Genomic DNA, 27,215 nt, shown 5'->3' with positions numbered 1-27,215 from the left:
TTCATTTCATCTTGTGTGTTTTTCCTTTCAATTTTATTTCTGCTACGATCTTATTTATTTTTCTTATTTTTGGTTTAGTTTGTTCTTATTTTACTGGTTATTTAAGATGTATTGTTTATTTGAAGTTTTTCTTTTGTTTGGATGGTAGGCACTTATAGCTGTAAATCTCTGCCTTTGTATTGCTTTCTGCATCACAAGTTTTGGTATCCTGTGTTGTCATTACCCCTTGTTTCATGAAATTTTTGAATTTCTGTCTTAGTATCTTCATTGACCCGCTAGTCATTTATTCAGGAGGGTAGTGTTTAACTTCCATGTGATTGTATTGTTTCCAAAATTACTCTTCTTATTGATATCTAGTTTTATTCCTTTGTAGTCAAAGAAGATGGCCACGGAGACAGCAGTGTGGTCAGAGTGGTAGGAGCTGGCCATCGGCGAGAGCTGCTCCATGTCTGGCTGCTGGGTGCTAGAGCCTGTGGCCCACTGGCTTGCCTCACTGTGGTTGGTGGTGGCGCTGACAGAGACTGCAGCATGAAGAGAGTGGTAGGACAGGGGCTATCCAGGGCTGCACCTTTCACAGTGTGGGGTGGGTTGGGGGTGCTATCCAGGGTGTCATTGCCTGCATTAGGGGTACTGGTTGGTAGCACTGTACAGGGCTGCACTTCCCATGGCAGTGAGGGTGGGTTATGGGCACTTTCTGGGGCTGCAATGCCCATGGAGGAGGACAGGTTAGGGCACTATCAGGTATACGCTACTGGCGGCATTGGGGGATGGAGGTGGGGGGCGCTATTGAGGGCAGGACTAGCCGTGGAGCGGGGGCGAGTTCGGTGCTATCAGGGGCTGCACTGCTGGCAGTGGTCAGCAGAGTTGGCATCCAAGGAAGGAGTGGTTCTCCTCTCCCTGACCCCACACTCCAGAGAGCGACCCACTCCTGGTCATACTGGAATGTGGCAGGCACGCAGCGTTTGCGTGGGAATCCTGAGCACGGCAGAGCCACCACACCCACCATGGTTCCTGGGCCTGTGCACTGTGGGTCTGTGCCTCAGAGGCTGCCAGGCACCCCTGGGGACACCATGGGGGACAGGGCCCTGTGTGTGGAGGCGTCTGGAACAGGAATTGTCACCTGGGTGCAGAGGGCTGGCTGGGTCTGAATTTTTCTGCTTCTCCTGCTCCCCGAGGAGTGCAGCCCCGGTGGGCCCAATGGTTCCTGTGGAGTGGGGAGCTGGGTGCTGTGGTGTCTCCAGCACCCACCCCAGACCCCAGTTCCCGGCCAGCTTGGGCCAAAAGGAGAGGCTGGACTTTGGAGGGTGGGTGTGAGTGCCTTTGCTGAAACTGGCCCCTGCCACCCAGTGGCCAGCATGACAAGTTGAGGCTCTAACCCTTCCACCCCTCACATCTTCCTCTAGGCTTTTCTGGCTTTGCCCACCCAGCTGCTCCGTGCCAGGAGGAGGAGGAGACACCTAGAGCCTGCGACACCACGACTTGCCTCACTGCGGGTGGGTGGCAGCGACAGAGACTGCAGTGTGCCAGAGCGGTAGGAGAGCGGCCGCGCTAGGAGGGCAGGCGGCTGCAGCCAGGGTTGGGGGTCAGGCTTACAGCGATGGACGGGCTGCAGCAGTGGCCAGGTGGTAGGAGCCTTGTAGGGCAGGCTGGTGCATTGGCAATGGGCCTGGCTTTGCCCTGCATTGCCCTGTACCTGCCCTACTGTTACATGGACTGTCTCGGCCGTGTCCTGCTCTGGTCCCATCCTGACCCTGTCTTGGCCCTGTGCTACCCTGTCCCTGCCCTGGTCTTGCCCTGGCACTGGCCCTGCCCTGAACCTGCACTGGCCTGACCTTGGCTCTGGCCCTGGCTCTGGCCCTACCCCTTGTCCTGACCCTGGTCATGTCATGGCACTGGCCCTGCCAGTGGTCATGGTCCTACTCCTGTTCTGGCCCTGACCTGGCCTTGGACATGTCCTGGTCTTGCTTTGGCCCATCCCTGCCCTGGCCCTACCATGGGCCTGCCTTTTCTGCCCTCTCCTGGCACTGACCTTGCCCTGTCATGGCCCAGTGGTGCCATTGCCCTGCCTTACCCTGCACTGGTTGTGCCTCGGCCCCGCTTGGTGCTGGCCACTCCCTGGACCTGCCCAGACCCTGCCTCGACTTTTGCCCTGCCCTCACTACGGCCTGGCCCTGGCCCTAGCCCTGGTCCTGCCATATCCCTGGCCCTGCCCTTATCCAGGCCCTGCCCCTGCTGCTGCCCTGGCCCTGGCCTGGAACCTGGTCCTGTCAAGGACCTGCCGTGACTCTGCCATGGTCCTGGCCCTGCTCTGCCTTGTTCCTGGCCCTGACCCTTTCCTGGCTCTGCACTGGCCTTTCCCTGGCCCTGAGCTGGCAGTGGTCTGCCCCTGGTCTGGCCATCACCCTGCCCTGCTGTGCTCTGGATGTGTCATCACCCTGCCCTGGCCCTACTCTGCCTTTGACCCTGCCCTGGCCTTACCTTGGCCCTCACCCTAGTCTTCGCTAGGCCCTGTTCTGGAGCTGGCCCTAGCACAGACCTGGCCCTGACCCTGGCCCTGGTCTTTGTCCTGCCATAGCCCTGGCCCTGAAGTGGACTTGGAGGTGTCCTGGCCCCGGCGTAACATGGCTCTGCATTGGCCTGTCCCTGCCCTGGCCCTACCATTGCCTTGCCCTGCTCTGCCCTGTCCCAGTACTGACCCGGCCATGCTATTTCCCTGCCCCACCCTGCCTTGGCTGTGCCCTGGCTCAGTTCTGGCCCTGGCCCCGGCCCTGCCCTGGACATGTTCTGACACTGCCTCAGCCTTGGCACTAGCCTGGCTCTTTCTTGGCATCAGTCCTGCTCTCTCTGTGGACCGGCTCTTGTCCTGTCCTCTACTGGCCATACCATGCCCTGCCCTGCCCTGCCCTGACTCAGCCCTGGCTCAGCCCTGGCCCAGCCTTGGCCTTGGCATTGCCCCTGGTCCTGCCATATTTCTTGCCCTGTCCCTACCCTGGCCTTGGCCCTGACCCTTACCTTGCTCTGGCCCTGCCCTTGCCCTAACACAGCCCCTGGCCCTGTCATGGCCCTGCCCTGGACCTGTCCTGGCCCTGGCCCTGGCCCTGGCCCCTCCCTGCTTGAGACCTTGCCCTGGTTCTCCTCTGGCCCTGACCCTGAAATGCCTGGCCCTACCCTGGCCTTGCACTGCTCTGGCCCTTGCCCTGACTGTGGTCCTGTCACTGGCCTAGCCCCAGCCCTGTTGCTGGTCTTACCATGGCCCAGACCCTGCCTTGGCCCTGCCCTGACACTGTCCTGGACCCTGGCTGTACCAAGATCCTGCACTGTCCTTGCCCTTGTTTTGCTCCTGCCCCAAACCTGGTCCTGCCCAAGCCCTGGCCCTGGCCCTCCCCTGGCTGTTCCCTGGCCCTGCCCAGGTCTTGGCACTGGCCTGGCCCTGCCCTGCCTTGGCCCTATGCTTTCCTGGCCCTGCCTTGACGGCCCTGGTCCTGCCTTGGCCCTAGCCTGGCTTTGACCCTGCCCTGGCCCCACCTTGGCCTTCATCCTAGCCTTACCTGGGAACTGTGTTGTACCTGGCCATAGCACAGACCTGGCTGTGGCCCTGGCCCTGCCATGGCCCTGCCCCAGACCCTAGCCCTGCCAGGTACCTGTTCTGTCCCTGCTCTGGGCCTGGCTTTGTCCCTGGTTCTTAGATGACCCTGGCCCTGCCCCTGCCCTTGTCCTTGCCCTGGCACTGGCCTTGGACATGTCCGTGGTCGTAACCCTGGCCCTGCCCTGGAGCTGCCACTGTCTTGGCCCTGCCCTGGCTCTGGCCCTGCCCCGGCCCTGGCCCTGCCCCGGCCCCGCCCCGGCCCCAGCCACAGACCTGCCCTGGTTGGTCATGCCCTACCTTAACCCTGTGCTACCCTGGACCTACTCCACCCTGCCCTGGCCCTGCCCTCCCTTTGGCCCTGCCCTGACCCCGCCTTGGCCCTCACACTGGCCCTAGCACATACCTGGTCCTATCTGTGGCATTGGCCTGGCATTGACCCCTGCTCCTGACCCTGCTCCTGCCATGGCCCTGGCCCTGCCAATGACCCTGACAGCCCTGGCCCTGGCCCTGTCTTGGCCCTGGCCCTGAACTGGCCCTGCCCTGACCCTGGCCCTGAATTGGATTTGCAGGTGTCTTGTCCCTAATTTAACTTGGCCCTACCATGGCCCTGTCCCTCTCCTGGCTCTGTCCTGGTCTTGTGCTGACCCTGACCCAGACCTTGGCCCTGCCCCAGCCTTGTCCTTGACCTGGCCATGGCCCTGCCTCTGCCCTGGACCAGCGCTGTCACTGGCAAGGACCCTGGCCCTGGCCCTTTGCTGCTTAAGGCCATACCCTGTCCCAGCCCTGGTCCTGACCCTGTCCTGGCCCTAATTTGGCCTGGCTCTACCCTGGCATGCTATTCTGGCCCTAGCCCTGACCCTGTCCCTGTCCCTGTCCTGGCCCTAGCCCCATTGCTGGTCCTGCCATGGCTCTTATCCTGACATTGCCCTTTCCTGGTCCTGGCCCTGGCCCTGTCCCAGCCCTGTTCTGGCCCTGGTCTGAACCCTGGCCCTGCAATGGATCCTCCTTGGTCCTACCCAGACCCTGGTTCTGGCCCTACCTCTGCCCTGGCCATACCTTTGCCCTGGCCTGGACCCCGGTACTGGTCCTTGTCCTGCCCCAGCCGTGGCCCTGGCCCTGCCCTGCCTGTGCCCTGTTCTATCCTGGGCTGGCCCTGCCATGGCCTGGTCTTGCCATTGCCCTGCCCTAGCCTGCCCTGCTTGTGCCCTAGATCTGCCCCGGCCTTTGCCCCGTCTTGGTTCCAGCCTTGACTCAGCCCTGGACCTTCCCTGACCTTGCCTCAGCCCTGGCACTACCCTGGCCTTGGCTTGGCATTTGCCCTACTCTCTCTATGGCCTGGCTCTGGTCCTGCCCTGCTCTGCTCTTGTTCTGTCCTGGCACAGCCCTGGCCCTGCCGTATCACTGGCTCTGGTCCTGCCCTTATGCAGGCCTGACCCTGCCCCTGCCTTGGCTTTGGCCTGGACCTTGGCTGTACAGTGACCCTGCCATGACCCTTTCCTGGCCCTGGCCTGGAACTTGGCCCTGCCAAGGACTCGCCCTGGCTCTGTCATGGCCCTGGCCCTTTCCTGGATTTGGATGTGTCCTTTCCCTTATTTGCCCCGGCCCTTCCCTGGCTCTGCCATACCCCTTCTCTGGGGTAGGGCCAGGGTCAGGACCAGGGTAGGGCCATGGTAAGGCCTGAGGCAGCAGCAGGACCAGGGAAGGGTCAGGGCCAGTGATGTGGTAGGACTAGGGGCAGAGCCAACACTAGGGCTGAGCCGGGGCAGAGCAGGAGAGATTACATTAGGCTATTACATAAAATTTTTATTTTAGATTTTTAAGATAACTGTAGTAGTGGTAATAATGTCTATACTATGTTGTTTGTAATAGTAATAATGTTTGCAGTAGATAATCACTAAATTTTAACTAATACTATCTTTGCTTCCAGTAGTGTTCTATGAGTACAATTTTATCAATATGTAAATATGTGAGGCATTGATTCTCACAATAATTCTATGTGCTAGGTACTTAAAGCATCCCCATTTTCCAAATGTAGGAAACAGGCATAAAGAAGTTAAATACTTGGCCAGATTACTCCTGTAATCCCAGCACTTTGGGAGGCCAAGGCAGGCAAATGGCTTGAGCTCAGGAGTTTGGAACCAGCCTGGGCAACATTGTGAAACCCCATCTCTACTAAAAATGCACAAAAAGAGCTGATTGAAGTTCCTTGTAGGATTCTGGTTATAAAACACTGGTCAAACACACAGGGCATGGATAGGGCAGGGCCAGGGACAAGGTCAGGTCAGGAAGGGGCCAGGGCCAAGGCAGGGCCAGAGCTGGACTTGGAGGTGTCCTGGTCTGATTTGCCCTGTCCCAACGTTGGCCCAGCCCTGCTCTGGCACTTCCTGTCATGCCCTGTCCCTGGTCTGAGCATTGGCCCTGGCCCTGTCCTGCTTCTGGCCCTGCCCCAGAGTTGACCAGGCACTGCCATGGCCCAGTCCTGCATTGCCCTGCCCTCTTCTGCCCTGGTGCTGCCATGGCCCTGCTTGGGCCCTAGCTCTGCCTCGACTCTGGACCTGCCCTGACTCTGCTCAGCCCTGGATCTACCCTGACTCTGCCTTGGTGTTGCCCTCCCATCTCTATGGCCTGGCTCTGGCCCTGCCTTGCACAGGCCATGCTCTGCCCTGCATGTCCCAGCCTGGGCCCAGCCCTTGCCCTACCATATTTCTGACCCCAGCCGTACCCTTGTTCTGGCCTTGACCCTGCCGTGGCACTCTCCTGGCCCTTCCTTGGTCCTGCCCTGCCCTTCCATGCCCTGGCCTTTCCCTCACCCTGCACTGGTCCTGCCCTGCCCTGGCAGTGCCTTGGCCCTGGCCCTGCCTTCTCCCTGGCCTTGCCCTTTCCCTGCCCTGGCCTGACCCCAGGCCTACCGAGTCCATGAAATGACCCTGGACCTGCCTTGCCATCATCTGTCCTGGCCCTGTGTTGTCCCCACCATGCTCTGGTCCAGCGCTTACCCTGGCCCTGTTGCTAGTCCTGCCACTGCTATGGCCCTGCCCTGTTTTTGGCCATGACCTGTGCTACCCTAGCCCTGCCCCGCCTTGGCCTTGGCCGTACCGTGGCCTTTTCCTACCCTGGCCTGTCCGTACACTGGCCATTTCTACCCTGGCCTTGCCCTTCCCTGGTCTTGCCCTGCCCTGGCCTTGCCCTGCCCTGGGCTTGGCTTTGCCTTATCCTGGTCCTGGTTCTGCCCTGGCCCTGCCCTTTCTCTGGATCCTCTCTGGTTCTGCCTTCTCCCTGGCCCTGCCCTTGCTCTGGCCCTGTTCCTGGCTCAGCCTTGACCCTGGCCCTGGCCCTGACAATCCCCAGGCCCCACACTGGCCATGCTTGGCCCTGGCCCTGTGCTATCTTAGTACAGGGCCTTGGCTTTGGCCCTGTGCTATCTTAGTCCTGCCCTGGCCCTGAACTTGCCCTGGCCCTGAACTTACCCTGGCCCTACCCTCACCCTACACTGACCCTGCCCTACCCTGGCCTTGCGCTGACCTGGCCCTGCCTTTGGCCTGCCCTGGCTCTGGTTCTGCCCTGGCCTTGCCCTTGCCCTGGACCCTCCCTGGCCATGTTTTTACTGTGGTCCTTCTCTGGCCTTGCCCTTGCCCTTTCCCCTTTCTGGTCCTGCCATGTTTCTGGCCCTGCCCTGTCCATGTCCTGGACCTGACTCTGGCCCTGGACCTCCCTGTCCCTGCCCTGCCACACCCTGGCCCGTTCCTTGCTCTACACTGACCCTGCCCTGCCTTGGCCCTGTGCTACCCTAGCACTGCCCTGGCCTTCTGCTGGCCCTGATCCTGCCATGGCCCTGGCCCTGCCATGTCCCTGCCCTGGCCCTGGTTCTGCCCTACTTCTGGCCCTGGCCTTGGTCCTCTTATGTCCCTGGCTGTGACCCTGCCCCTGGTTTTTCTCTGGCCATGACCCTGCCCCGGTTCTGTCCTATCCCTGGCCCTGTCTCAGTTCTGTCCTAGCCCTGGCCTTTCACAGTACTTTATGCTTAGTAAGGGCTCCATAGTGTCTGTGAGTTGAATGTTGTGTTCATAGTATCTGCCAAAACAGAAAGAAAAAAAACAAAATCTGAAGATGAGAAGTTAAAGCTTTGTATATAATATGCCTTGAATTGTAAGTGCTTGTTATTAGTTGTATTACATGTAGGTCATGGTTTTGTACACATAACTCCAAACCATTGATACTGTTAAAAGAATATATGAATATATGAAAGAATATATAAAATAAGAATGTATGAGTATCTAATGACCTCTCCAAATTAATTTTTATTTTTAGCTCTATTAGATTTTTCTCAGTGTAACAAATGTTTATTCCTATGTAATTAAGGGCATATTTCCTGTACAGAATATTCATATTACTTAATTGAAAATTATATAATGCAAAAATATAATACTATTTTTAGGCCAGGCATGGTGGCTCATACTTGTAATCCCAACATTTTGAGAGGCCAAGTTTGGAGAATCATTTGAGTCCAGGAGTTGACCAGCCTGGGCAACATATTGAGACCTTTTCTTTATTAAATAAATAAATAAGTAAATAAATAGGATGGGCACTGTGGCTCATGTCTGTAATCCCAGCATTTTGGGTTGCGAAGGCAGGAGGATTGCTTGAGCCCAGGAGTTTGAGACCAGCCTGGGCAGCATAGCAAGACTCCATCTCTACAAATAATAAAATATTAACCAGGTGTGGTGGTGCGCACCTGGGGTCCCAGCTACCTGGGAGGCTAAGGTGGGAGGTTTGCTCGAGGCTGCAGTGAACTGTGAATGCACCACTGCATTCCAGCCTAGGCCACAGAACAGGACCTTGTCTACCAATAAATAAGTAAAAATATAAATAAAAATAAGTAAAAAGAAATATAAGTAAATATAAATATAAATACATATAAATATAACAATGAATACATGAAAACAAACAATTTTTAAATTTAACATCACTGAGGGCATCCTATCCATTTCATTTCATGATTCCATTACATCATTTCACTTAGATGAAATAAGATTACTTGAGATGAGATGAAATGATGAGATGAAATGAAATGATGAGATGAAATGATGAGATGAAATTTTGAGATGAAATGGTGAGTAGAAATGATGAGATGAAATGATGAGATAAAATGACAAAATTGAAAAGAAATTGAAATGAGATGAGATGAAATGAGATGATGGATGAAATGATGAGATGAAACGAGATGAAATGAGAAGAAATGGTGAGGTGAAATGAAATGAAATAATGAAATGATATGAAATAATGAAATTGAGATGAGATGAGATGATATAATGAGATAAAATGATGAGATGAAATGAGATGAACGATAAGATGAAATGATGAAATAAGATGAGATAAGATGAAATGATGAGATGAAATGAGATGAAAAATGATGAGATGAAAAATGAGATGAAATAATGAAATGAGATGAAATGAAATCAAATAATGAAAGGAAATTATGAAATGTAATGATGAAATAATGAAATGGCAATGATGAGATGAGAAGAAATGATGAGATGAAATGATGAAATGATGAGATGAGATGAAATGATGAGATGAGATGAATTGATGAAATGATAAGATGAGATGAAATGATGAGATTAAATGATGAGATTAAATGATGAGATGAGATGTGATGAAATGAGATGAAATGATGACATGAAATCAGATGAAATAATGAGATGAAATGAGATGAAATGATGAGATGAGATGAAATGAGATGAGATGAAATGTAATGAGATGAAATGAAATGACATAATGAAATGAAAAAATGAAATGAAATAATGAAATGAGGTGAAATTAAATGATGAAATGAAATGATGAAATGAAATAATGAAATGGAAATGAAATGGAAATTATGAGATGAGATGAAATGATGAGATGATGAGATGCAATGATGAGATGAAATGATGAAATGATGAGATGAGATGTAATGATGAGATGTAACGAAATGAGATGAAATGAATGAGATGAAATAAAGGAAATTGAATTGAGATGAGATGAGATGAAATGAGATAAAATGAGATGAAATAAGAAATGATGAGATGAAATGATGAAATGATGAGATGAGATGAAATGATGAGATGAAATGAGATGAAATGATGAGATTAAATGATGAGATGAGATGTGATGAAATGAGATGAAATGATGACATGATATGATGACATGAAATCAGATGAAATAATGAGGTGAAATGAGATGAAATGAGATGAAATGATGAGATGAGATGAAATGAGATGAAATGTGATGAGATGAAATGAAATAATGAAATGAAATGATGAAATGGAATAATGAAATGGAAATGATGAGATGAGATGCAATGAGTTGAAATGATGAGATGAAATGAGATGAAAAGATGAGATGAGACGAGATGTGATGAAATGACATGAAATGACATAAAATGAGATGAAATAAGATGTAGTGATGAAATGAGATGAAATGAGATGAGATGAAATGAAAAGGTGAGATAAAATGATATGAAATGAGATGAATGATGAGATAAGAGGAGATGATGAGATGAAATGATGAGATGAACTGGAGATGAAATGAAATGAAATAATGAAATAATGAGATGAAATGATATGAAATAATGAAATAAAATGAAATTGAAATAAAATTGAAATGAGATGAGATGAAATGATAAGATGAAATGATGAAATAAAATGATGAAATGAGATGTGATGAGATGAAATGAGATGACATGACATGAAATAATGAAATGAAATAATGAAATTGAAATGAGATGAGAAGATACGAGATGAGATGAAATGATGAGATGAAATGAAATGATAAGATGAAATGAGTTGATGAGATGATGAGATGAAATGATGAGATGAAAAGAGATGAAATGAGATGAAATGATGAGATGAAATTAGATGAAATGAAATTAGATGAAATGTAATGAGATGAAATGAAATGACATAATGAAATGAAAAAATGAAATGAAATAATGAGGTGAAATTAAATGAGATGATGAAATTAAATGATGAAATGAAATAATGAAATGGAAATGATGAGATGAGATGAAATGATGAGATGATGAGATGGAATGATGAGATGAAATGATGAAATGATGATATGATGAGATGAGATGTAATGATGAGATGTAATGAAATGAGGTGAAATGAAATAACGAAAGGAAATTGAGATAAGATGAGGTGAAATGATGAGATAAAATGAGATGAAATAAGAAATGATGAGATGAAATGATGAAATGATGAGATGAGATGAAATGATGAGATGAAATGAGATTAAATGATGAGATGTGATGAAATGAGATGAAATGATGACATGATATATGACATGAAATCAGATGAAATGATGAGATGAAATGATGAGATGAGATGAGATGAAATGTGATGAGATGAAATGACATAATGAATGAAATGATGAAATGAAATGATGAAATGGAATAATGAAATGGAAATGATGAGATGAGATGCAATGAGTTGAAATGAGATGAAATGAGATGAAATGATGAGATGAAAAGATGAGATGAGATGAGATGTGATGAAATGATGACATGAAATGACAAAATGAGATGAAATAAGATGTAATGATGAAATGATATGAAATGATGAGATGAGATGAAATGAAATAGTGAGATAAAATGATGATATGAAATGATGAGATGAATGATGAGATGAAATGAGAAGAAATGATGAGATGAAATGATGAGATGAACTGATGAGATGAAATGAAATCAAATGAAATAATGAAATAATGAGATGAAATGATATGAAATAATGAAATAAAATGAAATTGAAATAAAATTGAAATGAGATGAGATGAAATGATAAAATGAAATGATGAAATAAAATGATGAAATGAGATGTGTTGAGATGAAATGATGAGATGACATGACATGGAATAATGAAATAATGAAATGAAATTGAAATGAGATGAGAAGATACGAGATGAGATGAAATGATGAGATGAAATGATGAAATGATAAGATGAAATGAGTTGATGAGATGAGATGAAATGATGAGATGAAAAGATGAGATGAAATGATGAGATGGAATGAAATGATGAGATGAAATTAGATGAAATGAAACTAGATGAAATGTAATGAGATGAAATGAAATGACATAATGAAATGAAAAAATGAAATGAAATAATGAAATGAGGTGAAATTAAACGAGATGATGAAATTAAAAGATGAAATAATGAAATGGAAATGATGAGATGAAATGATGAGATGCAATGATGAGATGAAATGAAATGATGAGATGAGATGAGATGTAATGATGAGATGTAATGAAATGAGATGAAATGAAATAATGAAAGGAAATTGAGATGAGATGAGATGAAATGATGAGATAAAATGAGATGAAATAAGAAATGATGAGATGAAATGAAATGAGATGAGATTAAATGAGATTAAATGATGAGATGAGATGTGATGAAATGAGATGAAATGATGACATGATATGACATGAAATCAGATGAAATAATGAGATGAAATGAGATGAGATGAGATGAAATGTGATGAGATGAAATGACATAATGAAATGAAATGATGAAATGAAATGATGAAATGGAATAATGAAATGGAAATGATGAGATGAGATGCAATGAGTTGAAATGATGAGATGAAATGAGATGAAATGATGAGTTGAAAAGATGAGATGTGATGAAATGATGACGTGAAATGACATAAAATGAGATGAAATAAGATGTAATGATGAAATGAGATGAAATGATGAGATGAGATGAAATGAAAAGGTGAGATAAAATGATATGAAATGATGATATGAAATGATGAGATGAATGATGAGATGAAATAAGAGGAGATGATGAGATGAAATGATGAGATGAAATGAGATGAACTGATGAAATGAAATGAAATAATGAAATAATGAGATGAAATGATATGAAATAATGAAATAAAATGAAATTGAAATAAAATTGAAATGAGATGAGATGAAATGATAAGATGAAATGATGAAATAAAATGATGAAATGATGAGATGTGATGAGATGAAATGAGATGACATGACATGAAATAATGAAATTGAAATGAGATGAGAAGACACGAGATGAGATGAAATGAGATGAAATGATGAAATGATAAGATGAAATGAGTTGATGAGATGATGAGATGAAATGATAAGATGAAAAGCTGAGATGAAATGAGATGAAATGATGAGATGAAATCAGATGAAATTAGATGAAATGTAATGAGATGAAATGAAATGACAATGAAATGAAAAAATGAAATAATGAAATGAGGTGAAATTAAATGAGATGATGAAATTAAATGAAATGAAATAATGAAATGGAAATGATGAGATGAGATGAAATGAGATGAATGATGAGATGCAATGATGAGATAAAATGATGAAATGATGAGATGTAATGAAATGAGATGAAATAAGAAATGATGAGATGAAATGGTGAAATGCTGAGGTGAGATGAGATGAAAGGAGATGAAATGATGAGATGAAATGAAAGGATGAGATGAAATGATGAGGTGAGATGAAATGAGATGAGGTGAGATGAGATGAAATGATGAAATGATGAGATGAGAAGAAATGATGAGATGAAATGAGGTAAGATGAGATGAAATGATGAGATGAAATGAAATAAAGTGAAATGAAATGAAATAATGAAATTGAGATGAGACGAAATGAGTTAAACTGATGAGATGAATTGATGAGAAGAAATGAGATGAAATGATGAAATGATGAGATGAGATGATGAGATGAAATGATGAGATGAAAAATGAGATAAAAATGATGAGATGAAATGATAAGATGAATTGAAATGAGATGAAATGAAATAATGAAATGAGATGAAATGATGAAATGAAATGATATTGAAATGAAATTGAAAGATGAGATGAGATGAAACGATGAAATGTTGAAATGATGAAATGAAGAGATGTGGTGAGATGAAATGATGAGCTGAAATGATGAGACAAAATGAAATGAGATTAAATGAGATGAAAAATGAGATGAGATGAGATGAAATAATGAAATTAGGTGAAATAATGAAATGAGATGAAATGAAATAATGAAATGAAATTGAAATGAGATGAGAAGAAATGATGAGATGAAATGTTGAAATGAAAGGAGGAAATGATGAGATGAGGAGATGAAATGATGAGGTGAAATGAATTGAGATGAAATGATGAGATGAAAAATGATATGAAAAATGAGATGAAATGAGATGATATGAAGTGACATAATGAAATAAATGAAATTAGATGAAATTAAATGAAATAGTGAAATGAAATAATGAAAATGAAATGGAAATGAGATGAGATTTGATGAAATGATGAGATGATATGATGAGATGCAATAAAATGAGATGAAATGATGAGATGAAATGATGAAATGAGATGAAATGATGAGGTGAAGTGATGCACTGTCACGTGTGTGTCTATTCTTTTTCCCAACCAACAAAAATTATAATTCATTTTAATTTTATTGTTTAAGAATATTCTTAAGAGTTGAAGGAAAAATAATATCTACATTATGGGTTACAATCTAAGTATAAATAATACATAAATATATTAAAACTTACAAAGAAGATGTTTTGGAATCAAATATACCATGCTTCTGTGATGACAGTTATTTCATGCTGGTTGTCACAATTTTACATGAAAAACTAATGAAAAAATGTTTTTAACTGTTTCTAAACATAAGTTTCCAAAAGAGTTTTACACTCGAAATATGAAAAAGATGTCTTTGCGTTCCTTAATCTGATGAGATTTTCACACTCTGCACATGATAATTGTTAGATTTTTATTGTGTTGATAAATTGTATATCAAATAAAAAATGTTATTACCTCTTAAATTAGGATTTTTAGGTGATATAGGCAGAAAGGAAGGCAAGTTTTTATAACTTTGTCTAAATGAACTTTCTAAATGCCTGACTATTAAAAGATAACGTCTATAAATCACAACGTATATATTACTGTATGACCTAGGACCAATCAAAACCGTTACCTCTGATAACATTATATTGTGCCCAATATAAAATAGATATAATAATACCTCAAACTTAAATCCAGGCATTGTCATTGAATATCTTAAGAATATGCAGCAAAGGTGCTTTTAAAAACACAAGCTAGTGATTGTACTAAATTTGTAAATCACATAGGATAGTGGGTCATTTTAAGAATATTAGTTATTTCAATCTATAAACGTGGATGTCTTTCCTTTTTTGTGTTTTCTTTAATTTCTTTCATGAATATTTGTCATTTTTGTTGTAGAAATCTTTTACTTCCTTGGTTAAATTTATTTCTAAGTACATTTTTGTAGCTATTGTAAAAGGAATTGCTTTCTTAATTTCTTGTTTCAGCTAGTTTACTATCAATATATAGAAATGCTACTGATGTTTGTATGTTGATTTATATCCTGCAACTTTATTAATTTCATGTATCACCCTAAGAAGCTTTTGGTAGCATCTTATTTTTTTCCGTGTATAATATCACATTGTCTTTAAACAAGGACAATTTGACTGTCTCCTTTCCAATTCAGATATCCTTTATTTCTTTCTCTCACCTAATTGTCCTGGCTAAGACTTTCACTATGTGAAATATGATTGGTGAAAATAGGCATCCTTTTCTTGTTACAGTAAAATCTTTTTCTTGTTCACGGTAAAATCTTTCACCTTCTCCACACTCAGTATGATCTTAGCTGTAGATTTGTCCTTTATGTCCTTCTGTGTTAAGGCATATATTTTCTATACTAAATTGTTAAGAGGTTTTTTGTCATGTAAGAATATTTAATTTTGCCAAATGCTTTTATTGTGTTTATTGATTTGATCATATGGTTTTCAGTATATATCCAAAGGAAAGAAAATCAGTATATCAAAGAGTTACCTGCACCTGCATGTTTATTACAACACTGTTCACAATAGCCAAGATATGGAATCAACAAAAGTGTCCATCAACAGATGAATGGATAAAGAAATGTGACATACATATGTAATGGAATATTATTTAGTCATAATAAAGAACAAAATCCTGTTATTTGTGGCAACAAGAATGCAAGTGGAGGGCATTATGTTAGGTGAAATAAGCCTGGCATAGAAACATAAACACCACATAACTACGTGTTCTCACTTATGTATGGAAGCTAAAATTTTTAATCTCGTAGAAGTAGATAGTAGAGTTTTGGTTACCATATCCTGGAAAGAGTAGCAGAAAGAAGAGTATAAGAAAAATGTGGTTAATACATACAAAATTACAGCTGGAGAGAAGGAAGAAGTTCTAGTTCTCTACAGCACTGTTGGGTGATTGTAGTTAACGGGAATTTATTGTGTGTTTTCAAATAAATAAAAGATTTTGAATATTCTCACTGCAAAGAAATAATACATGATTTAGGTAATGGATATGATAATGACTGTGACTTGATCTTTATGCATTGCATAAATATATCAAAATATCACTCTGTACCCCATAACATGTACATTTATTATATGCCAAAGTAAATTTAAAAGAGAAAAAATGAGGTAAAGGTAAATGTACAGAATTTAATTACTTTTTCTTCTATAAAACCCAAGAGTCAGTACCAAGAAGAGTCAATTTATTAGTTTTCTAAAATAAAAAAAATCAAAGTCGCCAAAAAGGAGCAATATCCAAGAAAACATTGAAAATGAAACACAACATTTAGTAAGAATAGAAAACTTGGGCACTGTGTCACCCTGTTCCTAGATACCGATTTACTGATAGCAATTTAAATAGAATCGTATTCTATCTAATTCGTTTATACTCCCAGAGTTCGAAATTACATTTTACCTACAATACATGAGATAACACTTGCAAATTATATGGTACTCTGCCTAACACACGTTAATAACTCAATACATGTTAGCAATAAACTTTTAGTATAGTAGTCAAAGTATTAATTTCTCACATTGCAAAGTTCCTTCAAAGACATGAATACAACCTTTCTAATGACTCCTTGTTCATCAAGATACCTCTTCAAATTATTCTATTTGTTTCATTCAGTATATTATCTGTGTATACCGATATGATATTACACTTTTTTTTTTTTGAGATGGAATCTCATTCTGTTACTGATGCTGGAGTGAGGTAGCATGATCTCGATTCACTGCAACCTCCACCTCCCAGGTTCAAGCGATTCTCCTGTCTCAGCCCCCCAAGTAGCTAGGACTACAGGTGCACACCACCATGCCTGGCTAATTTTTGTATTTTTAGTACAGTCAGAGTTTCACCCAGTTGTCCAGGCTGGTCTCGAACTCCTGACCTCAGGTGATCCACCCACCATGGTCTCCCAAAGCGCTGGGATTACAGGCATAAGCCACCGCACCCAGCCTGATATTGCACTCTTGGATTTTGAACACTGAATATCTTTTTGAAAGATTACACCTCTTTACCTCTGTGCTTCAGAAATTATTTTCCTTCAAGTGTTCTAAGAGTCTAATGAAGAATGAAGTCATGTTTTATCACTTTTGTCCTTAAAGATTTCAGACATGCTGAAACTGATTGAAGTATCATTTGCTACCAGATAGATTAATTATCTCTAGTTGTAGGAGTGGATACATCTTTAATGGTATATTTTGGGTTATTGTCTTATTTTTGATGCAGTGTTCTATAAATAATTTATTAAACCTGGCATCCTTGGGTGAGCATGGATTTTTCAACTTTGGTGTTATATTGTGTTTGCTTTTAAAAACTGCTTTTGAGGCCGGGTATGGTGGCTCTTGCCCATACCCAGCACTTTGGGAGGCCAAGGTGGGCGGATTACCTCAGGTCAGGAGTTCAAGACCAGCCTGGTCAACATGGCAAAACCGTGTCTCTACTGAAAACACAAAATTAGCCAGGCATGGTGGTACATGCTTGTAGTCCTAACCACTCAGGAGGCTGAGGCAAGAGAATCACCTGAACCTGGGAGGCAAAGGTTGCTAGGTTGCTGTGAGCCAAGTTCGCACCATTGCACTCCAGCCTGGGTGAAAAGAGCAAAACTCTGTCTCAAAAAAAAAAAAAAAAACCTACCAAAAACTGCTTTTGAATGGAGTTGTACATACAATCTTTATGAAAAAAATTATCAAGTGCATAAGTTCATAATAGAAAAACCAATAATACTCCAGGCACAAGTTAGTACTAAAAAAGTTATGTTGAATATTCTCTAATACGACATGCTTTTTCCCTTCATGAACGATTTGTGTTTTACTGAGAAGAGTCATTGTTTATGGTAGACGTTAGACTACAGATGAATATGTACTTTAAACACTCTTAGTTGCTTTCTTAATTTTATATCTGCTGCTTTATGCTTCTGTTTATTTTCATTCTTTCCAATGTCCACATTCTAGTAAATTTGAATATTTTAATCCAAGTTCATATGCTATTGAATATTGCTTGTATAGTTTAGTATTTTTAAGACTCAAAAAGGTTTACAGAAAGAAGAAAAAGATCAACATGTTATTAATCATTTAAAGATCATTTTAAAATCTTTGACCTTTATATTTTAATGAATAAAATGTTGGTAGTTATTAGTATAAAATAATTTATGTCTTTTGGACTTAGCATCCAGTATTTCTTTTTTAATACAGAAAATAATTATTGTCTTGCAATATACTATGTTTATCTGGGTTTTGAAAAATGATGTTTCCTAATATGAGAAAGCCATTTACATTTTTAAATCTACAAAGGCAAATGGAATGGTACTAAATTATTTACATAATAATGTTTAGATGGTGGCCCTTATAACATTCTTTCTATACTTCCTACAGAGTTGGGGATATGCAATCCTAGAATATTTCTGGGAGCTAATCCTTTAGCTTGATGAATGAAACAAGACTTTTAAATAAAATTAAACTTTCAAATTATCCAGGTAATGGGCCTGTCTTTTAATTCAATGGATATGGAGCATAATGAATTATCCCCTGTTCATTGGGTAATAAGTTCTCATTCTTAACTTCTAATACTCAAAATGTCCTTTAATTTTTAATTTTCAATAGTCATATCATTATCCCTAGGTATTTTAGCTTCTATCTTAAATTCTAAAATAATTTTGAAACAGGAGAAAGTATTCTTTATTACTATATGTATTAAACATCATGGTTTTCAAATTTAACTGCAAATGTATCTTTTCATTGCTTCTTGGTGACGCCCTTCACCCTATCCATGTTGTCACTACCAAGTGGTGATTACTTTTCAGGTTCACATACTTGTTCTTTAGAAAAATCTTCTCTGTGCCTTATAAAGAATATGATTGTTGGCATTCAAAAGCCAGCGAAGTATACATTATCAGCCTGTTGCCTAACTCATTTCTTTAAGAAACTACACTAATTACCCACATACTTATGTTTTTATTTCCTCATTATTTCTGGAGAAAACAAATACTGCTAACATGATATTTGTAAGAGAGAAAAAAGTCTTTTCTTGAAAAGTGCTGTCATTGTAGTACTAACTTATAGTATCAACTTCTTTATCAACTCCTTATACACTTTTTATTCTGAGAGAAATAAAAAAGCTAAAAGTGAAATGACTTTTTTTACTCTCCATATTATAAGCACCCATCTTGGTAATTTAGGGTCTTTATAGTTAGGGTAAGTTGTGTCATACCGAGGTTACAAAATAATAAGTATTTTGTCTCTTTGGGCCTTTCCTTAGTCAGTAATACTGTCAGTTTGGCTTTTTTTCTAGGTCAACTTATTGATCTCAGTATTCTGAAATAATATGTTTACTATCTTTTGATAAGCATTTAAAATATTAGATTTATTGTTACTCTTCTGCCTTCATTGGGCTGGAAGAATAATTGTTTCTCTCACTCCACAAAAGCCAAGTTGCAGAGAAAAACACATAGACATTCAACTGCAAAGCAGAGAAACTTGACTATTTCCTGCAATTTTAAAGTGTATATTGAATAAAACCATCTTTTTATTTTCTTTTTTGCTCACTGGCAACTATTAACAACATCAAGTGTGTTATTATAATGTTATCTAGTTAAAAATCTCAAAAAGTTTGCATAATTACCATTTAAAAATATATAAATAGGTGACCTAATGTTAATTTTTATTGTCTGAGACCATGTCTGTTATTTCCCTCTTTAAAATCAGTTAGTAATGCAGAACCTAGCACTTAGTGGATACTCAAAAATTATTTGCTGGATAAAAAAGGGTTAAACGTGTAATATATACAAAATGTACTAGAAAAAATGCACCAAACAATTTTGTTATAGCAGTTTAATGTAGAATATTGCCTTTAAAAGATAATATAGTTTTCAGGTGTCTACAGTGATTTTGTAATATTTGTGCACATATAAAATAATATTTCCAAAAATGTAATCCAGTGAGGAAATATACTTTCTAAATTCTAGATTTATAGTTTAGGGTTTAAATTATAAAATCATTAAGACACAAGTGAAATATAGTCAAATATCCCCTTGGAAAAAAATTAAGTGGCCTCTAAAGTGAGGTATTCATATATGTAATTTTACAATCCTCTAGCGATAGAATTAATTAAATACACCACCAAATTGATTAATTCCTACAGTGTTGAAAGAGAAGCACTAATAATGCCAGTGACCATGTAACATGGATTAAGCTACAAGTCATAGAAATGTGATGAGAAGCCTCAGCGCTGTAAAACAGAGGGTGGAGGAAAGCTTTTCCTCTCTCAAATGAGATTTGCCAAGTATACTTCTTGAAGAATAGGAAGTTGAAGTGTTCAGGACTTTTATGTCTATTCTACTTTGGCTTAGTTTACATGATTCTTAGTTTATTAGCCTAGAAATGGCCAAGAAAACTTAAGGCTCAATAATTAGTTATAAATATGAAATATCCCCAATTTTTAAGATAAAAACAACTTATAAATGTATTTGTCTGTAAAAATTGTGTATATTTTTACAGAACATCTATTTCTTTCTTTTTTTACTTTTTTATTATACTTTAAATTCTAGGGTACACATGCACAATGTGCAGGTTTGTTGCATGTGAATACATGTGCCATGTTGGTGTGCTGCACCCATTAACTCATCATTTATATTAGGCATATCTCCTAATGCTATCCCTCCCCCCTCCCCCTGCCCCACAACAGGCCCTGGTGTGTGATGTTCCCCTTCCTGTGTCCAAGTGTTCTCATTGTTCAATTCCCATCTATGAGTGAGAACATGCGGTGTTTGGTTTTTTGTCCTTGTGATAGTTTGCTAAGAATGATGGTTTCCAGTTTCATCCATGTCCCTACAAAGGATATGAACTCATCATTTTTTATGGCTGCATAGTATTTCATGGTGTATATGTGCCACGTTTTCTTAATCCAGTCTATCGTTTTTGGACATTTGGGTTTGTTCCAAGTCTTTGCTATTGTGAGTAGTGCCACAATAAACATACGTGTGCATGTGTCTTTATAGCAGCATGATTTATAATCCTTTGGGTATATACCCAGTAGTGGGATGGCTGGGTCAAATGGTATTTCTAGTTCTAGATCCCTGAGGAATGGCCACACTGTCTCCCACAATGGTTGAACTAGTTTACAGTCCCACCAACAGTGTGAAAGTGTTCCTATTTCTCCACATCCTCGGCAGCACCTGTTGTTTCCTGACTTTTTAATGATCGCCATTCTAACTGGTGTGAGATGGTATCTCATTGTGGTTTTGATTTGCATTTCTCTGATGGGTCTATTTATTTAAAACAAAGGGAGGGAAGTCTCATTTACATTAGTTTTTTTCATAGCCTTTTGAACTTTGCAATTTCTATGTTTCAGAACCTATTTCTTACAGTTTTTCTATGCTAAACTCTGTCCTGGTCAGTTCTAGAGTGTATGAAGAACCAAATGATGTAACTGTATGCGACCTGGCTGTAGTGGAACAAATTTGACTCTTAAGTATGCAGGCTCTAATTTTCCTGTCTGGTTTTGGTAAGTATTCCTTACACAGGTTTTTTTCTTTGAAAATCTGGGGTTGAGAGGTTGATGAATGAAAATTAATCCTTTCACTTTGTTGTGTATAGGTTTGCAATAATTAGGTCAGAGTGGAGTTTTAAGGTCATGGAGGGGGCTGATGACTTACAAATAATGGGCTCTGATTGGACAACTACTCATCTGAGTTCCTTCCACTTGACCTAATTAAGCTTGTGAAATTTACACTAAGCCATGAGCTCATCTTTAAAAAGTTTTATTAAAAGATTTTCAGCTGTTCCAAATAGGACTTATTGGTGGAATGTGTTTTAAAGGATCATATCAGATGAATGAAAGGTATTTGATCCTTTGTTTCCTTAATAATAAAATGATGGTTTGGAAAAATAGGCTAGAGTCTAACCACAGTGCTATTATTAGGCTTTCTTGTTAAACATAGGTCTAAGCCTAGGTATGTCAATACAACAAATACTTACTGTTTCATTTCTAGTAATAAAAAAATAAAGTCTTTCTGGCATAAGGATGATTTTCATCTGGTTATTTTGAAACATTTTTGTAAAATAAATTTCCATCTATAAAGAACATTTTTCATTTGTAAGGAGGGGTATGTCTCTGTGCACTGGAAGAGAGGGAGGACTAAATCACTGGGAAGTCTTATGATAAAGAAGCCATTGGCTTAAATCAGCAAAGCAAGCCGTCCCTTGGTTTAAGGTCTTTTTCCTGGCCATCCTGTCTTGACTAGAACTTTACCTACACCTTCCTTTTTGGTTTAGGCAAATTATAGTATCTAAACCTGAAGTCTCAGCTCTGTGTCTTTGAGATATAAATGTTCTACCACGTCTTCTCTGGAACCTGGTAACTATCTATCTCTTTAAAATGCAAGTCTAGGGAGATGACTCATCAGAAAAAGAAGAAAAAAGAGGTATTTGGAAATTGTGCAAATTAAAGCAGCCCCCGATGCCAAAGTCTACACATTCCTGAGTGAGTCAGTTCTGGCCAGTTCTAGCTGGATCAAGAGAGCTCTGCTGGGCAAGCCTGAAGAGCACCTGGATGGCAGACACCTGAGGAGCCAGGTGCCTGAAACTTCCTCCACCTGCTTGAGGAGCGCTAAAGCCCAGGTGCTGGCTGGACAACCCGTTCTGGTTGCCTAAACAGGTGGCAGAAGAAGGAAACAAGGTTAGAGGCAGAGTGTTGAACCCTGCCTCCCAGGTGGGTGGAAGATGCCTGTCACCAAACTAGGGCCCAGCCTGCCAGGTGAGATGGGTGAACTGGTGATCCCCCGAGAGAGTGGACGTCAGAACTACATGGTCCTGGACCTCACCTCGGCCAGCGAAGGAGAGAGAGGGCTAATGTTAACTGCACGAGGCCCACTCTAGCCTTAAATTCTGAAATTCAAACCCTTCCCTTGGAGACAAAACAAACATGACAAGGAATTCTGACATCAGGGGACAAGAATCACAAGTTCCCTAGTGGGAGACTGAGGAGGCAGTGTCCTTCCTGCCCTTGGTCTACTGGCTAAGAACCTTCCTCAGCCTGACCTTTCCACATTGCACTTCCAGCTCTGTTTGCAATTTTCCTCCTTTAGTGCTGAGGGAATCCCAGTGTTCGATCCTGAAATCTATAGGTTCCTAATGGGTGGTTAAAAAAAACCTCAGCGAGAGAAGCAGAAAATGTTTCCTCTTCCTGAAAAACTGGAGAAAGGCAGGCACCATTCTGGGTGAGGACATGGTCCTTGCAAATGTCTTTGTGTTTTGTTTTGTTTTTTTATTTTGAGATGAAGTTTTGCTCTTGTTGCCCAGACTGGAGTGCAGTGGTGTGATCTCTGCTCATTGCAACCTCCGCCTCCTGGGTTCAAGCAATTCTCCTACCTCAGCCTCCTGAGTAGCTGGAATTACAGGCACCTGACACCACACCTGGCTAATTTTTTGTATTTTTAGTAGAGATGGGGTTTTGCCATGTTGGCCATGTTGGTCTCTAACTCCTGACCTCAAGTGAGCCACCCACTTCTGCCTCCCAAAGTGCTGGGATTACAGGAGTGAGCCACCGCGTCCCACTGTGAGTGAGTGAGCCACTGCAAAAGTCTTTAAAGACAGCATGTTTCAGAGGCTGTGACGGTGCCCTGTGAACATGCCAAATCTCACAGTCCCGGGAGCTCTGAGGAGCAGGCCCAGCTCCTTGCCAGGCTGATGGTACTGAAACTCTGCTCTCCAAGACATAACCTGATGGCCGTGCAAGATTTCTTAATTGACTGTGGACCGTGAGAGTCTGCATCTCAGTTTAATTAAGACAGGAAAAGAAAGAACAAAAGAGCAACTCCCAGGTTATAGAGAGACTGGATTTTAGTAGAATATTCAAGTGTAGCATTGCTAATAATAACAAACCTTTCCCCTCCCAAACGGTAAACACTTGCACTGCCTATTATACAAAAATTCAACCATCCTCTCTGTTCCCCCGATATCTCCTCCCCGGTGACCCCCCTCTCATGTGGCCTCATGAGCCTGGCCAGTGGTGAATGGCACTTTCATGGGCATGAGACTCCACGTGAGTGGGACTCAGCTGGGACCCCTCTCCACGTGGGAGCTGGAGAAGCCACCCTAGTACCAGCTTAAAGTGTCCGTGATGTCCCTGCTGCTGAGGTAGGGGCCGCCTCTGAGCTGGTCTCGGGGTGTGAGCTGCTGCTGGTAGTGGGCTCTGCCCTGAGGGCCTGGTGGCTGGTCGGAAGGGCAGGCACACATGGGTGACTCCCCAGGATCTCAGGCCACCTCCCCACCACAGTCCTGCACTGTGTGCTCCAGGCATGTGCTGAGTGCCTGGTCAATCACCAGTGCCCTATTGATCCCCATCTCCAGAGAGATCATTTAGCGTCACTCCACAGAGGGGGAAACTGAGGCCCAGAGAAGTAAGGTGACTCTCCCCAGTCACAGGTCTGGTCAGCAGTAGGATGGGAGGCTAGTCCCTTGCTGTCTGACTCCCTGAGCCCACCCATATCCCAAGGCAGCCAACTTCTGCCCGCCCTGGCTCAGGCCCCGACTGGCCCCTGTGGTGGGTGATGTCTATCTTCCTGGCCTTTGTGCTCCCAGCCAACTGGGATGGAGCCTCCAGCTGGCATGACAGGTTGTAGCTACGGGCAGAAGAGTGGCTGTGAGGCTGCCAGGAATCTCACCAGGGCCCCCTCCCAGGGCCTGTCCAGAGTGAGGTCTGGGTACCCCAGGCATTGCCAGACCACAGGATCTGATGTTGGCCAAGAGGCTATGGCCACAGGCTTTCTGAGGCTGGCCCCCAGGGAGAGTTCAATCCTACTGTCCCAATTCCTGCCCTGGCCTTACCTCTCAGTCTCACCGAGCCACTTCGTGGTCCCAAACCAGGACCCAAAGTGCTGCTTGGGCTCAAGGTTGTAATTATTTGCAGCCAACTGGAGCAGCGGACCTCCTTGCTTACTTTGAATTCCTGGGTCCAGAGGGAAAAACTGGGTGGTGACAGGGACGGGACAGGGATGCCACAGGGGCCCTGTGGGGGTGTTAGATGGGGTGGTGGCCAGTCTTTGCTCATAGGGGACCCCCTCCTCCTCTCCAGTCCTGTCCCCACCTGTTCTCAGAGCCGGCTCAAGCAGCAGCTCCTCCAGGAAGGTGTCCTTGGTTTCAACCTGGTACTCCCACCTGCAGGTCTTCCTGGAGTGTCTCCTCTTTGTCTGTCTCCCCATAAATCTAAGACGAGGGGGATGGATTTGCCCACCGCTACTCACCGTATGACTCTTGTGAGGTTGATCTGTCTCCCTCCCTGGAAATGCCTGCCTCTGGCCTTGGCTGTAGGCCACACTTCCCAGCCTGTCATAAGGGCCACCTTACAGGCTGCAAACCTGTATAAGAAATAAAGCTCTCTTTTCTAAGTTTATAAAATAGTGTGATTTTTCAGTCGATGCTCTCTTTCTACACACACACACACACACAATTTATACAGAAAGAAATCTGGAGAATATATGTGGGAATGGATATTGTGTGGCACCATGGTGGAAGTAACATAAAGTTGGATTCAGCTAAATTTATTAATATTGGCCCACTAAACAGAGATTCTGGATTCAGGGTTGTAGGTCAAAGCTTTAGAAAGGGCTCCAAGGGTTGGTTTGATCAGTTACTTGGTTGGTTGCTTTCTTGGTTGGCTGGTGCTTGCTTCCTTGCTTGGTTGTTTGGTTGGTTTGTTGCTTGCTTGCTTGTTGGTTGATTAGTTGGCTGTTTGCTTATTTGTTTGGTGTCTTGGTTGGTTGGCTGAAACAGAATCAGAGTTTACTTAAGGTACATAAAGTTGAGATGCCACAACTTCCTTGGTTTATGTGTACAGGAAGGTATGCAAAAACTCAGGGAGACTGGATTTATTATGTCAGACCTGCTCACTCACACTGGAGGGTCTACAGAACATACTTCTCACAACGATCGTGAGAAAGAATATTGTGAGAGCAGCCCAGTATCTTGGAAGAGCTTTGAGCTTGTGCTCTCAGTAGGCAAAATGTTAACAGCAGGAACTGCAGCCACTGGACTGGGATCTTTAAATAAAATGAGGATAATTGAATCCTGGGGTGGCAGGGAACATGGGCTGTCCTTAGTCACCAAAGATGAGGTGGGTGTGGTCACCACAGTGGAAAGCAGTGTCAAAGCAGCAGTCAGAATGGTTTGACTCACAGAAACCCACGGCATTGTGTAGTCCATGGTATCCACAGGGAGGGCTAATGGGCTATACCAAAGTCTTAGTTGTTCTTTAAAAAATGAAGAATTCTAGGTCAACTGAATAAAAGACTAACTCAAATTAATGAAACACAGATCTAAAACCCTCAATCAATTCCCAGACTTGAGCCAGTTCACAGGCCACAACCCCTTAAGTGAAGGGGAGGCTGGGTGATCTTGGGGAAGTACGCTGCTACAATGCCAAAAATTTACATTGTTAATCTTTTTCCCAGTCTTCCCCAAAGGGACCTACAGCCTTCTACCAGGATGACTGTGACTTAGAGAAAAGAAAATTCTCAGATATTTGGGGAATTACTGGACACGGGCTCTCATTGAACACTATTATCACTATGTTGCCTATGATGGATTCACGCCCCTGGGTTCAAGCAGTCCTCCTACCTCAGCCTCCCAAAGTGCTGGGATTACAGACATGAGCCACTGTGGCCAGCAGAGCTTTGAAACTAGAACATGGAGGTCCAGTGGTAAAGATTTGACAAGTCTGGGAAGAGATTGGGCCATGGCAATGTGGATGATTCTTTTTGTTTGTTTGTTTGTTTTTGCAACAGAATCTTGCTCTGTTGTCTAGGCTGGAGTGCAATGGCGTGATCTCGGCTCACTGCAACCTCTGCCTCCAGGGTCCAAGCAATTCTCCTGCCTCAGCCTCCTGAGTAGCTGGGATTACAGGTGCCCACCACCACACCAGGCTAATTTTTTTTTTTTTTTTTGTGACAGAGTCTCACTCTATATTGCCCAGGCTGGAGTGCAGTGGCGCGATCTGGGCTCACTGCAAACCCTGCCTCCCAGGTTAACGCCATTCTCCTGCCTCAGCCTCACGAGTAGCTGGGACTACAGGTGCCTGCCACCGTGCCTGGCTAATTTTTTGTGTTTTTAGTAGAGACGGGGTTTCACCGTGTTAGCCAGGATGATCTCGATCTCCTGACCTCATGATCCGCCCACCTCAGCCTCCCAAAGTGCTGGGATTACAGGGATGAGCCACCATGCCCAGCCACACCAAGCTAATTTTTGTATTTTTTTTTTAGTTGAGACAGGGTTTCACCATATT

General features: G+C 42.8%; 1 pseudogene; it reads left to right on the top strand.

Moving 5' to 3' along the window:
* Positions 1-711: 711 nt before the first annotated feature.
* Positions 712-25,331, top strand: LOC129527580 (formin-2-like; annotated as a pseudogene).
* Positions 25,332-27,215: the final 1,884 nt, after the last annotated feature.

The sequence above is a fragment of the Gorilla gorilla genome, chromosome 18 (genome assembly GCF_029281585.2).
Source record: "Gorilla gorilla gorilla isolate KB3781 chromosome 18, NHGRI_mGorGor1-v2.1_pri, whole genome shotgun sequence".
Taxonomy (NCBI): domain Eukaryota; kingdom Metazoa; phylum Chordata; class Mammalia; order Primates; family Hominidae; genus Gorilla; species Gorilla gorilla.
This window is presented reverse-complemented; position numbering and strand designations above follow the sequence as displayed.